Raw genomic sequence first — 16,972 nt, 5'->3', positions numbered from 1 at the left:
GTGCCATGTAGTGTAGTTCCTATTATCCCAATAGGCTCTGCGCATTGGAATAATACCTTCAATAGTATAGGCCTAGACCAGACGTTAACTAGGTCTACGTACTCTCACACCTGACCGCATCCAAACAATACTACACCTTTCCTCTCCCACCACCCAAAGAGATGTTCGTGCACTAACTGGTCTCACTTCCTTTTGTTGCCAATGGATACCAAATTTCTCCCTCATAGTTAAGCCACTCCTTGCTCTGCTTACAAAAGATACACCCACACCTCTTCCTTGGATACATGAACACAACCAAGCCTTTCAAGACTTATGCCACGCTCTTTGCTCTGCACCAGTATTGGGCACACCGAAGTACTCTAAACCCTTCTGCCTCTACACCCTTGAGCGCTCAGGATGTACTCTCTCAGTCCTGATCCAAATTCACGGCACCAAACAACGCCCATGCGCTTACTTTTCAGCCACCCTAGACCCTGGGGCCAGAGGTCTGCCCTCTTGCCTTAGAGCAGTTGCAGCAGCGGCCGTCTCTATCCGACAAAGTGAAGGGATTGTGTTGGGATCTAGATTGATGGTATTAGTCCCACACGCAGTCAACATATTACTGAATCAGACAAAGACACAACACCTCACTAGTGCACGACTAACAGGATACGAACTTACGCTGTTAGCACCCCATATCACGCTAAAGAGATGTGCGACCCTGAACCCTGCCACACTCCTGCCCACACCAGATTCTGACATCCCAGACAGTCCACATGACTGCCTCTTTCGAACAGAAGAACAGACTAAGGGACGGGTAGACTTAAAAGACACCAAACTCACAGAATAGGATGGGCAATTGTGGGTGGACGGGTCTTCCATTAAACTATCAAACGGTACCACATCTGCTGCCTATGCCGTCACCACTACGAACACCATTGTTGAGACTGCACGCATACCTCAGAAATCGGTCCAGGCCGCAGAACTTATAGCTCTCACTAGCGCTTGTATCCTTAGTAAGGATCTCGCTGTCACCATTTATACCAACAGCCAGTACGCCTTTGGGGTAGCCCACAGTTTTGTATCCTTTGGAAGGAAAGAGGGTTCTTAACATCACATGGTACGCCCATTCAGCATGGTGATTTAGTCACTGCATTGCTCCAAGCCTTGACACTACCCAGAACATTAGCTATTGTTAAATGCAACGCACAGAGGAAGGTCACAGACGAAATAGGGTTAGGAAATGCTTTTGCTGATGAGACAGCCCGGGCTACTGCACAGGAAAGAATACATACCCCTATGTACACAGTAAAATCCCAAGCAGAGAAATGGCATGATGTTAGACAACAGATCAGGGACATTCAGGCCACTGCCACCTCTGAAGAAATTCAAAATTTGGAGAAGGAGGGCATGCTTGATGAAGAGAATTGTTGGCGATCCAAAGATGCAAAACTTTGGAAATGACCAAATGCTCATCTCCTCCCATTGTTGAACATGACTCATTTGCCAGCACACACCAATGCTGCCACCATGACTAAAATATTACAAGAAGTGTGGGATAACAACCAACTCCGGTCTACTGCCTCCAGGATGGTCCAACAGTGTTTGGTTTGTCTCCGCTACAATGTAGGCAAAGGGACTCTGGTACCACAAGCAGGATATGCCATCCCTACATCACTTTTCGAAGTCCTGCAGATGGATTATATCCAAATGGAACGATGAAACAACCTTAAATATGTTTTGGTGGTTGTTTGCGCGTTCAGCAAATGGGTGGAGGCTTACCCGGTCAGAGACAACACTGCCCTAATCACGCCAAGATATTGCTGAAGGAATTCTTTCCCCGCTACGGCCTTTGCCAGGTCCTATGGAATGGCAGTGGGAGTCACTTCATTGGAAAAATAGTCAAGCATATACTATCAGGATTAGGGATTCAACAAAAATGTCATGCCGTCTTCCACCCCGAATCAGCAGGCCTAGTGGAAAGATACAATGCCACAATCAAATCCAAACTAGCCAAAATAGTAGAAAGAGTACAGGGCTAAAATGGCCAGATGCGCTACCACTGGCCCTTCGATCAATAAGATCTGTCCCGCATTCCCGCACCTCATTGACTCCATATGAGGTAGTCTTTGGACGCCAATGAACATCTGGGACGCACCCCCCGCTACCACATTGTCTGATTCCCCTTGTGAATTATTGAGTGATTATTTGTCCGTACTTACACGCACTTGGTCTTCCATTCATCAGCAGGTCCAGGAAGCATTGCCTGATCGATGCACCGGGCCGGGACACGCCATCCTACCCAGGGATTACGTACTGATAAATAACTTTGCCCGCAAAAAGACGCTGGAATCCCGGTGGAAAGGACCCCTGCTAGTCCTGCTGACCATCCGAACAGCCCTGCGAGTGGAAGGCAAGAAATACTGGATCCATGCCGTACACTGCCGGTGGGTCCCCAGCATCATTCAAACCGATCCCACCTTGTCCACCTACAAGGAAGTTTTAACGTGCGACCCACCTGTGTGGTCTTCCAGAACCAGAACTGGAATTGTTCAAAGATAACACAGTGCCAACTAAAGAATGATCCAATCTGCCCCACGCACGGCCTCTGGGGCTCCAGGCGACCGGACGGGTGTTCCAGGGTAGCGGGGTACTGAGATGCCTAGCCAGGAGAAGCAACCACCAGCTACTGGCGACTCATAGCGCTCACCTTCACTCTGCACCAGCTGTAGGGCCCCAAAAGAAGACTGATTATGACCGACAACGAAACAATGAAACTTTCCAAAAAGAAGATAGCACTATGTAACAAACTGCATAATAACAGGTCAATAGCTTTACAACAGTTCTCCTCCTCACTATTATCTTCGCCATCCTCTTCTGGATCATAGAGGAAGGGGCACCAGCCAAGGATAAAATATTGCCACACCTCCTGAACACTCCCATGTCTCCTTGTCCCCTGATCACAAAAATAGGCGACAAGAGTTTTGGAACAACACCTTCATCCAAATGTTGAATCAACATAATGAGGTATTGAATAAAACAAACTGTTGGGTATGTGGTCTCATGCCTCACTCCATGAGAATAAAATACCCTTCCTACTTTACTCTTACTCTATACATGCCTCTTGTGCTGCCTGGATGTCGCTCATTATGGGCGCCCATCGGTCCAGCGGCCTTGCCGACATCACTCTCCAACAATTGCAAGATGAGTTCTGGCAGGACAAAACGGACAATGCTGTTTGCCCAAAGAACAGTTCTACAAGCTTGTCGAAGGAAGGGAAGGAGGAAATGCAGGTATTCAACTCTACCAGTAGAATACGCTTCTCCAGCTTCAAAGCAGGGACACTTGCCAAGCAGACCCCACCGCTAGCTGTTGTTCGCATTTCTGGACTAATGTGCATCAGAGGCCTGGGAATTGAGTAAGTTGGAGACAGCTCTTGTGCCATGGCAATGACTCTGAATACGACATCTCCACCGCCCCTTGTTGCCTCCCCAAACACCTACTTCGTGTGCGGAACAAAGGCGTACACTTGGCTCCACGAGAACTGGGGAGGCACATGTTACATAGCTTTCCTCCTTCCCCCGGTCTACATTGCTTCTCCTCTTCATCATCGCGCCCGCCGCGACAATGTGGCCGAACAAACAGACACAACCTCTCAACAATTCCTGGATGCCATGAAGAGCATCCTTCGCTTCTGGGGACCAATGGCAAACAGTGGAGCCATTCGCCACCTCACCAGAGTCATGGAAGCCACCGTCAACATCACAGCTGGTATTCTGACCAAATACTCCAAGCGGTACGCCTGGTCACTCTTCAAAACCGCATGGTCCTTGATGTCATCCTAGCTGAGGAGCATGTTGCATTATTGGCACCAGCTGTTGCGTGTATGTTCCGGATCATTCATCATCTGTCTACAAGGCTGTTTCCACACTCCATCGAATAGCCTCCGACCTCCATCAAGATACAGGCTCATGGTCTCTTGGTTCTTGGATACGGCAACTCCTACTGACATGGGGATGAAAGGTCCTAATGATTACCTCTTGCATTGATCTTCTTCTGCTGTCTTTGCCTTCAATGTTGCCCCCCACTCTGCGGCCTATGTGCAAATGCTATCAAACCAGCCCCCATGAATGCCCATGTCGAAAACGACAAAATAATGACTGAACGTGAGACACAACTATTGATGAACATTGTAATTGACTAAAAATGGTTTCACTTATGGCAAAAGGAGGGACTGTGGAAAAGTGGGTCTATTGTCTTGCCATTCACTCCGTCATTTTGTGATTCACTCCACCATTTTTTTGCTGTGTCCTTGTGACTGACTTTCTTTCTGTATCACGAACACTCTGAAGCTCTACTTTTGACCTGCTACATTCCTGCACGGACACTCACACCCTGTTCGTGTTTTGGCCTGCTACATACTGACCAGCCCGTGCTCAACCAGTCGGACAGGGAGTTTCTCAGATGTTTATCTTCCTCACCCTGTACATTACGCCCTGCAGGCGTCCATCAACAGTCCTATCCCTGCTTGGTGTGTGTAGTCATACCTCTCACCTGTGCCCTGCAGTGGTCCAAAATGCTAATATTACGAACTTATTGTATAAACATGCTTTTCGCCTACACCCTGCAGGGGCCTCACCGTTACCTGTGCTTATCAGATTAACCTTTGTTTAACATGTAATCATGCTATGCCCTGCAGTACCAATTAATCAGAGTGACCTCCATGTACTATGCAATTATAATGTTTTGCCCATATCCTGCGAAAACCCCAAAGGCTACTCACCTGCTGATTCTCCAGATTGACTATTTGTTTAGGAATGCAATAAAGTATTATTGGTACAACTCCCTTACATGCCTGGAGCAGGATAAAGGATATATACCATGTAAAGTAAGACCATTCTGCAGACTGCCTCCTCTGACAGGTATGGGTGTTTGTTGTTGATGCACCTCTCCATCTCATGAGATTGTAATAAACATCCTTTCTCTCTGGCTCCAGCGTTGGTCTCAGTTTGTATTCCGGACCCGTGGACTATAGGGTGACCCTGACACCTTTCATGGTCTGCCAAAAGATCCCCAAATCCACAAAACAAGGACGTACCCTATAGTTTATCCGGCAACCCAGGGCATATAATTGTAACAAGACAATGTTTCTTGAACAAGGAAAAATATTTTAAGCAATCGTAAACAGTAAATAAAATTTTAAAATAGTAAATCGGATACTATGAAACCAAAAGCTAATTTATTCATATATAATACATCAACAGAGTAGTACGTCAAAACAGAGCAAAAGGGTGAAATAAAGTGCTTGGTGCGGACGTAATTCACTCTAAACATTTCAAACAGAAAAGGAGTCCTCGATTATACTGCAGATACGCTTCAGACTATACCCAAATGAATCTTTCAGGGATTGATTCAGTTTTTTGTTGAAGAACTGGCTACAGTACAATCCAAAACGCCTTTTCTATCGCTCATATGGTTGTCACTTTTGTTCACACTTGGTATTTTTGAAGCGCGCTGTGTGACTCAACTGAGCAGTTTATTTCAACTTTTTAATCCATGCTGACTTCTACATCTGCAATTAATTCAATCTACATAAATGACCTTTTTGTTTCATCGTATATGATTATTAATACCTTGAAATAACATTTATCATTTTCTGTACGATTGCTTACAATAATGTTCCTTGTTCAGGAACCACTGTCTAATCACAATACACAGCACATCGATTGAGCAGATTGTTTTTTGTTAATCTATTCAAATGCCTCATTGATTAAAATCCTAAAATAGAAATTAGCAGATGGGTACATCATAGGTCTATAATTATACCAATGGACTAACTGAAACCCATTAGCTATGATTCAGATCAGAAAAAAATCCTCATGCGTGGTAAAGGCATGCGTTGCAACGGAATGCGTTATAAGGACATACAACTACCAGTACATAGAGAGAGTGGGAAATAAGCTCCCACCATAATAAAAAAAAGGGAATGAAGTAACAGGAACATCAACGATTAAAAACGTGACAATATCGGATTAAAACTATATACTTATGGCAATATTTTTCCAAACAAATGAACAATACAGCATTCTGAAATGAATTACTCAATTATTACCCCCCCTCCGAGATTAATAAAAAAAAGCAATTATTGAGTCATGAAATATATAACATAAAACCGGACACACGAAGGTTAGTTAGAATATAGCAAAACAAATGTAAAATATGCAATGAGAGGCCCACAATCTCTTTGATTAGCAAAGTTTATGAAAGTATTTATTCAAGAAACAATGTCCTGCTCAAGAAAGACATTAGCAAAAAGTGGTTGATTATTACAAATCATTACACAGTTTTAGACCACGTTTGAGGACCATAGTCAGTAGTTGTTATACAAGGATAATTGCTTTCTTCAAAATAAGATTACGGTCACATTTCAGTGATAATTCAGTGGCATCTGCTTATAAATCTACGTCAAGATTAGAAGGCGCTTGTGAGAATGCAATCACGCTCTACGCTTGGGGAGATCTTTTGTTATTGGACCATTTTGAACACTGGGTCACCAACATGAAGTACTCCTGTTTTATCAACACCAAAATACTGTCCAAACAGTGGAGAAGATTTGTACAATGGTTTCTCAGAGGGATCACACTTCCGGTAAGTCTTCAGTGTGTCCAGGGGCTCTTTATGATCTAAGATTCCAGTGTACGGGTCCATGTTAGTGAGGCTGCACCTCGAGCAGGCCATTATTCTTTTCAGCTCCACGTTGCCATTGAGGATTTGATTCCATGAATCCTTCTGAAAGGCATTGCAATTCGAAACTACAATAAAAGGTCTAAAATTGTGTATGGACACTTTTTTATCCAGCTTTGTGTTCAGATCTTCAAGAGAGGTCTCCGAGAGAAGCATGACCGGCCTGGCGTCTGGATATGCCAACTTATCAGTGGATCCAAAAACATCAGCAGTGTCCTTTGAGGACCTCTGTGTCATGTTGAGCTCAAACTGGACCAAACAATACGGTTCACTTCTCTTCAGGAAGGTGGTAATCCAGTCACCAACTTCATGCCTGCAGTCTCTGCCCTGGATGTCTTTGCCAAAAACCCATCAATCTTTTACTGCATTCGATTTAGACAGATTGAATGGAAAATGTAGATCTTTTGTCAGGGGCATGGAGCACCTAGTGGCCTTTTTCTTCGGAGATAGATATAAAGACCATGCAAGGCTCCTGTCGAGCAGTGAGCATGTGCCCATCTTCTTTTACCACAAGCCAGTGTCTATCCCGGAGTGCTCCATTCTTCAGTCGCAGTGGTGTGCACTCTGCTTCGGAAACAAACTCCTTTGCAGGACTTGATGGGGTAAATCAAGAGCTGCAAGACTACACCAACCTGTTCCAGCTTGCCTCTCCCTCTTGCGCCGTTCTCTCTCTCCCACAACCACGCAGCCGCAATGGAAGTTCCCAGCCCTGCTGCGCACAGCCAAGCCACACGATGCTGAGACAGATGCTGAAGGCCAGCATGAAGTGTGGCAGAAATGCCCATGCCTTGTAGAATGCGGCCTAAATTGCAATAAAAAATGAGTTGTAGTAGGCCTGGATCTGCTCAGTATTAAAGCTAGGACGTAGTATCAAATATTGCTTGGTTGTTTGTCCTCTTCTCTGTTAACCTGCAGTGGAGGTTGAATTACAGTTAGCATCAGGCAGGTTAGAACCAGTTGCAGGACATCTGTTCTCAGTCCAGATGAATAGTTCAGTCGTGAGTGCTGGGCTGGACCGGTTAACAATTATTAACAAGAAGCACAACATAAACCGAAGAGCATAAAACACTAACCATCACTGGAAAACCACAAACCTAAACAGGCAGCTCAGATATCCACCTCTCTGGGATATTTACAGCATCTTCCCTCTCTGAACCCTCTATGACCTCATATCCTGTTCCCATTTTTCTTTAGTCCGGCCAGGGGCTGCAGGCGACTGCTGACAACTGTGGAACGCGGGACATTTAAAGTTACTTTCAAAACTAAAGCGACATGGAGGGAAAACAGCACTTCTTTTTCTCACAGATTCAGTTTGGATAAATACACCTTTCTTTGGTGAAGACTTTGAGAAAGTCAAAGTATTCAGTTATGGCTCTTAATAAAGAGTGCTTTGCTGCATCTGGTGGATAAAAACGTTCATGCTTTTACCAAATAACTCACATTTCTGTGATGTTACCGGCAATTTACGGCATGATTGAAATCGAAATTCTGAAACCTTTGGAGCGTGGTGCCCCTGGCTAGTCTGTAGGGCGCACCAAGGAGCTGCGGCACACAGATTGGGAACTAAGAACAGTCCAGGTGTCTTTGCTGCCCGCATTGTCTCTCTTTTGGAGAGACTCGACTCTGATGCGTGTTCGTATGTGAATGACATTTATCTCACAGACTATAAATTATGGCCGCATCTATGTCGCGTTGCCGCATCATTTGCATGTTTGCAGACTTCGGTTACAAATTTAACTTTGCAGAATTACATATTGCAGAGTACACAGTGTGGTTCCTGGGCTATAAGCTCAACAATGTAGATCGAGGTTTAGCACCTCACTTCCTGGAGAAATGCGCAGTTGCGCGCTCCTGAAAAACTACAATTTTTACTGGGTTTTTTGAACTTCGGGCGTACTTGTATTCCCGATTATGCCCAGCGTTTCAAGCCTCTTTACACTTTGGTCCAACCTACTTTCACCAAATCTTGCTGGCTGCCTGAACATTCTGCAAATTTTGCATTCTTTGCAGTCTGATCTTCTTGAATCTAAAAACTTACGGACTCGTGATAACCACACAAACCTGGTGATATGAATTGTGCCAGTCGTAGTTGGTTTCACGTAACTGACTTTTAATGAGGGCGACACAGTCCCTATTGCTTACAAGTCACACTTGTACACTTCGGCTGAAATGCGGTTTTCCACTGTGGAAAAAGTTGACTGCAGTGCAGATGGCAATTCTGAAAGAACGAGCACTGTCACAGGGGAAGCACATGTTGGTTGTTACACCAACGTGCTCTTGGAGGCAGTGACGAATGCCAGGGTACCGAATTCCAAAGCTTTGCACCCGAGGTGGATACAATGGGCCAAGTTCTTGACATCTCCAGATGTCACGTTCATCTTTGATTCCTCTTTGCAAACTCAAGAGTTCTTGCATTATGAATTAGTTCATCCGGCTCCTCGGACAATGCGCCCGCTGGAGGATTTCCATTGTATCGTTTACACCACAGCTTTCCAAACCTTTCATGTTGGTGACACAACTTTTTGTGAAAAAATGTTCAGGGACATGGTAACGCGAGCAAGCTCAAACCACCCAAGGGTGGTCGGGCCCCACACCCCACACACACACACACACACACACACACACAACCCCCCTCACACACACCCACAACCACACACACACACACCAGACCCCCCCACAGACCCCTCCCCACACACCCCACACCCACACAACCCCACACAACACCCTCACACACACCCCACAACCCCCCTCACACACACCCACAGACCCCCTCCACACACACACCCCACACCCACAACCCCACACATAACCCCACAACCCAACACAACCCCCCCCACACACACACAACCCCACACAACCCCCCATACACACTCAACCCCCCCCCCACACACACACACAACCCCGAACACACACACAACCCCACACACACACACAACCCCACACACACACACAACCCCACACACACACAACCCCACACACACACACAACCCCCCACAAACCCACACACAACCCCCCACACACACAACCCCCCCACACACACACAACACCCCCCCCACACAAAGCCCCCCACACACACACAACCCCCCCACACACAACCCCCCCACACACAACCCACACCCGCCCACACCCACACACACAACCCCACACACAGCCCCCCACACACACAACCCCCCCCACACACAACCCCCCCACACACAACCCCCCACACACACACACAACCCCCCCACACACACAACCCCCCCACACACACACAACCACAACCCCCCCACACAACCCCCCACACATACACAACCCCACACACAGCCCCCCACACACACAACCCCCCCACACACAACCCCCCCCACACACACAACCCCCCCAGACACACACAACCCCCCCCCACACACACAACCCCCACACACACACAACCCCCACACACACACAACCCCCCCACACACCCCCCCCACACACACACACACCCCCCACACACACACCCCACCCCACACACACAACCCCCCCACCCCACACACACAACCCCCCCACACACACACAACCCCCCCACACACACACACAACCACAACCCCACACACACAACCCCACACACAAACAACCCCCCACACACACAACCCCCACACACACACAACCCCTACACACACACAACCCCACACACACACAACCCCCCCACACACACAACCCCCCCACACACACAACCCCCCCACACACACAACCCCACACACACAACCCCCCCCACACACACACAAACCCCCCCCACACAAACACACAACCACAACCCCCCCCCACACAACCCCACACACACACACACAAACCCCCCCCCCACACACAACCCCCCCACACACACACACAACCCCCACACACACACAACCCCCCACACACACACACAACCCCCCACACACATACAACCCCCACACACACACAACCCCCCCACACACAACCCACACAACCCCCACACACACACAACCCCCCACACACACAACCCCCCCCCACACACACAACCCCCCCCACACACACAACCCCACACACACAAACCCCCCATACACACACAAACCCCCCATACACACACAACCCCCCCCACACACAACCCCCCCCACACACAACCCCCCCCACACACAACCCCCCCACACACAACCCCCCCCACACACACAACCCCCCCACACACACACAACCCCCCCACACACACACAACCCCCCCACACACACAACCCCCCCACACACACAACCCCCCCAGACACACACAACCCCCCCAGACACACAACCCCCCCACACACACAACCCCCACACACACACAACCCCCCACACACACAACCCCCCCACACACACAACCCCCCCAAACACACACACCCCCCCCACACACACACACACCCCACCCCACACACACAACCCCCACACACACAACCCCCCCACACACACACAACCCCTACACACACACAACCCCCACACACACAACCCCCACACACACAACCCCCACACACACAACCCCCCACACACACAACCCCCCACACACACAACCCCCCACACACACAACCCCCCCCACACACAACCCCCCCCACACACACACAACCCCCCACACAAACACACAACCACAACCCCCCCACACAACCCCACACACACACACACAAGCCCACACACAAATAACCCCCCCACACACACACAACCCCCCCACACACACACACAACCCACACACAACCCCCCACACACACAACCCCCACACACACATACAACCCCCACACACACACAACCCCCCCACACACAGCCCACACACACACACAACCCCCCACACACACAACCCCCCACACACACACCCCCACACACACACACACCCCCACACACACACAACCCCACACACACACACAAACCCCCCATACACACACAACCCCCCCCACACAAACACACAACCACAACCCCCCCCACACAACCCCACACACACACACAACCCCACACACAAATAACCCCCACACACACACACACAACCCCCCCACACACACACAACCCCCACACACACACAACCCCCCACACACACAACCCCACACACACACAACCCCACACACACACAACCCCACACACACACAACCCCACACACACACAACCCCCCACACACACACACACAACCCCACACAACCCCACACACACACACCCCCCCACACACACAACCCCACACACACACACAACCCCCCCCCCACACACACAACCCCCCCCACACACACAACCCCCCCACACACACACACACCCCCACACACACAACCCCCCCCACACACACAACCCCCCCCACACACACAACCCCACACACACACAACCCCACACACACACAACCCCACACACACACACAACCCCCCACACACACAAACCCCCCATACACACACAACACCCCCCCACACACAACCCCCCCCCACACAACCCCCCCCACACACATAACGCCCCCCACACACAACCCCCCCACACACAACCCCCCCACACACAACCCCCCCCCACAGACAACCCCCCCACACACAACGCCCCCCACACACAACCCTCCCCACACACACACAACCCCCCACACACACACACAACCCCCCCACACACACACAACCCTCCCCACACACACACAACCCTCCCCACACACACACAACCCCCCACACACACACAACCCCCCCCACACACACACAACCCCCCCACACACACACACAACCCCCCCCCACACACACAACCCCCCCACACACACAACTCCCCCACACACACAACCCCCCCCCACACACACACAACCCCCCCCACACACACAACCCCCCCACACACACAACCCCCCCCACACACACAACCCCCCCCACACACACAACCCCCCCCACACACACAACCCCCCCCACACACACAACCCCCCCCACACACACAACCCCACACACACACAACCCCACACACACACATAACCCCACACACACACACAACCCCACACACACACACAACCCCACACACACACACAACCCCACACACACACACAACCCCACACACACACAACCCCACACACACAACCCCACACACACAACCCCACACACACAACCCCACACACACACACACAACCCCACACACACACACAACCCCACACACACACACAACCCCACACACACACACAACCCCACACACACACACAACCCCACACACACACACAACCCCACACACACACAACCCCCCCCACACACAACCCCCCCCACACACACACACAACCCCACACACACACAACCCCACACACACACACACACAACCCCACACACACAACCCCCCACACACACACACACAACCCCACACACACACAACCCCACACACAACAACCCCACACACACACACAACCCCACACACACACAACCCCCCACACACAACCCCACACACACACACAACCCCCCACACACACACACCCCCCACACACACACACAAACCCCACACACACACACACACACAACCCCCCCCCACACACACAACCCCCCCCACACACACAACCCCCCACACACACACAACCCCCCACACACACAACCCCACACACGCACACAACCCCACACACACACACAACCCCACACACACACACAACCCCCCCACACACACACAACCCCCCACACACACAACCCCCCACACACACAACCCCTACACACACACAACCCCCACACACACAACCCCCACACACACAACCCCCCCACACACACAACCCCCCCACACACACAACCCCCCCACACACAACCCCCCACACACAACCCCCCCACACACAACCCCCCCACACACACACAAACCCCCCCACACAAACACACAACCACAACCCCCCCACACAACCCCCCCCCCACACACACACACAACCCCACACACAAACAACCCCCCCCACACACACAACCCCCCCCCCCCACACACACAACCCCCCACACACACACAACCCCCCCACACACACACAACCCCCCCACACACACAACCCCCCCCACACACACAAACCCCCCCCACACAAACACACAACCACAACCCCCCACACAACCCCCCCCCACACACACACACAACCCCACACACAAACAACCCCCCACACACACACAACCCCCCCACACACAAACAACCCCCCCACACACAAACAACCCCCCACACACACACAACCCCCCACACACACAACCCCCCACACACACAACCCCACACACACATACAACCCCACACACACACAACCCCCCCCACACACACAACCCCCACACACACACAACCCCCCACACACACAACCCCCCACACACAACCCCCCCACACACACACAAACCCCCACACATAACCCCCCCCACACACACAACCCCAAACACACACAACCCCCCCACACAACCCCACACACACAAACACAACCCCACACACACACACACAACCCCACACACACAACCCCACACACACACAACCCCACACACACACAACCCCACACACACAACCCCACACACACAACCCCCCACACACACACAACCCCCCCCACACACACAACCCCCCCACACACACAACCCCCCCCACACACACACAACCCCCCCACACACACACAACCCCCCCACACACAACCCCCCCCACACACACACAACCCCCCCCACACACACACAACCCCCCTCACACACACCACAACCCCCCCCACACACAACCCCCCCACACACACAACCCCCCCACACAACCCCACACACACACACAACCCCACACACACACAACCCCACACACACACACAACCCCACACACACACAACCCCACACACACACACAACCCCACACACACACAACCCCACACACACACACAACCCCACACACACACACCCCACACACAACCCCACACACACACACACACAACCCCACACACACACACACACACACAACCCCACACACACACACAACCCCACACACACACACAACCCCACACACACACAACCCCACACACACACACAACCCCACACACACACACAACCCCACACACACACACAACCCACACACACACACACACAACCCCACACACACACACACACACACACACCCCCACACACACAACCCCACACACACCCCCACACACACAACCCCACACAACCCCACACACACACAACCCCACACACACACACAACCCCCACACACAACCCCCCACACACAACCCCACACACACAACCCCACACACACAACCCCACAACACAACCCCACACACACAACCCCACAACACAACCACACACACACAACCACACACACACAACCACACACACACAACCCCACACACACACACACACACACACAACCCCACACACACACACACACAACCCCCCACACACACACAACCCCACACACAACCCCACACACAACCCCACACACACAACCCCACACACACACACACACAACCCCACACACACACACAACCCCACACACACACAACCCCACACACACACACACACACACACACCCACCCACGCACACACACAACCCCACGCACACACACAACCCCACGCACACACACAACCCCACACACACCACACAACCCCACACACACCCCACACACACACACACACACAACCCCACACACACACACACACACAACCCCACGCACACACACAACCCCACACACACACACAACCCCACACACAACCCACACACAACCCCACACACAACCCCACACACACAACCCCACACACACACACACACAACCCCACACACACACACAACCCCCACACACACACACAACCCCACACACACACACACACACACAACCCCACACACACACACACACAACCCCACGCACACACACAACCCCACGCACACACACAACCCCACGCACACACACAACCCCACACACACACACAACCCCACACACAACCCCACACACACAACCCACACACACAACCCCACACACAACCCCACACACACAACCCCCCACACACACACAACCCCACACACACACACACAACCCCCCACACACACACACAACCCACACACACACACACACAACCCCCCACACACACACAACCCCACACACACACACAACCCCACACACACACAACCCCACACACACACACAACCCCACACACACACACACACACAACCCCACACACACACCCCCACACACACACACACACCCACACACACAACCCCACACACAACCCACACACACACACACAACCCCACACACACACACAACCCCACACACACAACCCCCACACACAACCCCACACACAAAACCCCACACACAAAACCCCACACACACAACCCCACACACAAAACCCCACACACACAACCCCACACACACAACCCCACACACACAACCCCACACACACAACCCCACACACACAACCCCACACACACAACCCCACACACACACACACACAACCCCACACACACACACAACCCCACACACACACCCCCACACACACACACACCCCACACACACAACCCCACACACAACCCCACACACAACCCCACACACACACACACAACCCCACACACACACACAACCCCACACACACAACCCAACACACAACCCCACACACACAACCCCACACACAAAACCCCACACACAAAACCCCACACACAAAACCCCACACACAAAACCCCACACACACAACCCCACACACAAAACCCCACACACACAACCCCACACACACAACCCCACACACACAACCCCACACACACAACCCCACACACACAACCCCACACACACAACCCCACACACACACACACAACCCCACACCCCCCCCCACACACACAACCCCACACACACACAACCCCACGCAACCCCCCACACACACTACCCCCCCATGTCCCCCCAAACACCCACATACCCACCCCCACACACACAACCCCCCCACACACAACCCCACAAACACACACAACCCCACACACACAACCCCACAAACACACACAACCCCACACACACAACCCCACACAACCCCCCCACACAACCCCCCACGCCCCCCAAACACACACACACACCCACGCCCCCCCAAACACACACACACGCCCACCCCCGCACACACAACCCCCCACACCCACACACACCCCCCCACACCCACAACCCCACACACACACAACCCCCCACACACACAACCCCACAAACACACACAACCCCCCACAATTCCCCCACACAAACACACACAACTCCACACACAAAACAATGCAAGTGTCCGTCTGTAACACAACTGGTGCTCATGTTAAGCGCTCTGATACTTTGGCTCTAGTTTCCTCAACAAAAAAAGTTTGGCAAAAGCTGCGTGGTAAAGTGTAAAGGATGTTTTCTACTATTATTTATCAACGTAATTGCTTTCTTAGAAT

General features: G+C 51.5%; 1 protein-coding gene and 1 pseudogene across 4 annotated transcripts in view; both read right to left on the bottom strand.

The window, feature by feature from the left end:
• Positions 1-16,972, bottom strand: part of ZNF652 (zinc finger protein 652) — a 529,699-nt gene that overhangs the window by 423,080 nt on the left and 89,647 nt on the right. The gene's annotated exons all lie outside the window — the stretch shown is intronic.
• Positions 6,425-7,734, bottom strand: LOC144753844 (mitochondrial amidoxime reducing component 2-like; annotated as a pseudogene).

This window comes from Lissotriton helveticus, chromosome 5_1 (genome assembly GCF_964261635.1).
Source record: "Lissotriton helveticus chromosome 5_1, aLisHel1.1, whole genome shotgun sequence".
Taxonomy (NCBI): Eukaryota; Metazoa; Chordata; class Amphibia; order Caudata; family Salamandridae; genus Lissotriton; species Lissotriton helveticus.
Note: the sequence above shows the minus strand (reverse complement) of the source record. Positions and strands in the feature narration are given on the sequence as shown.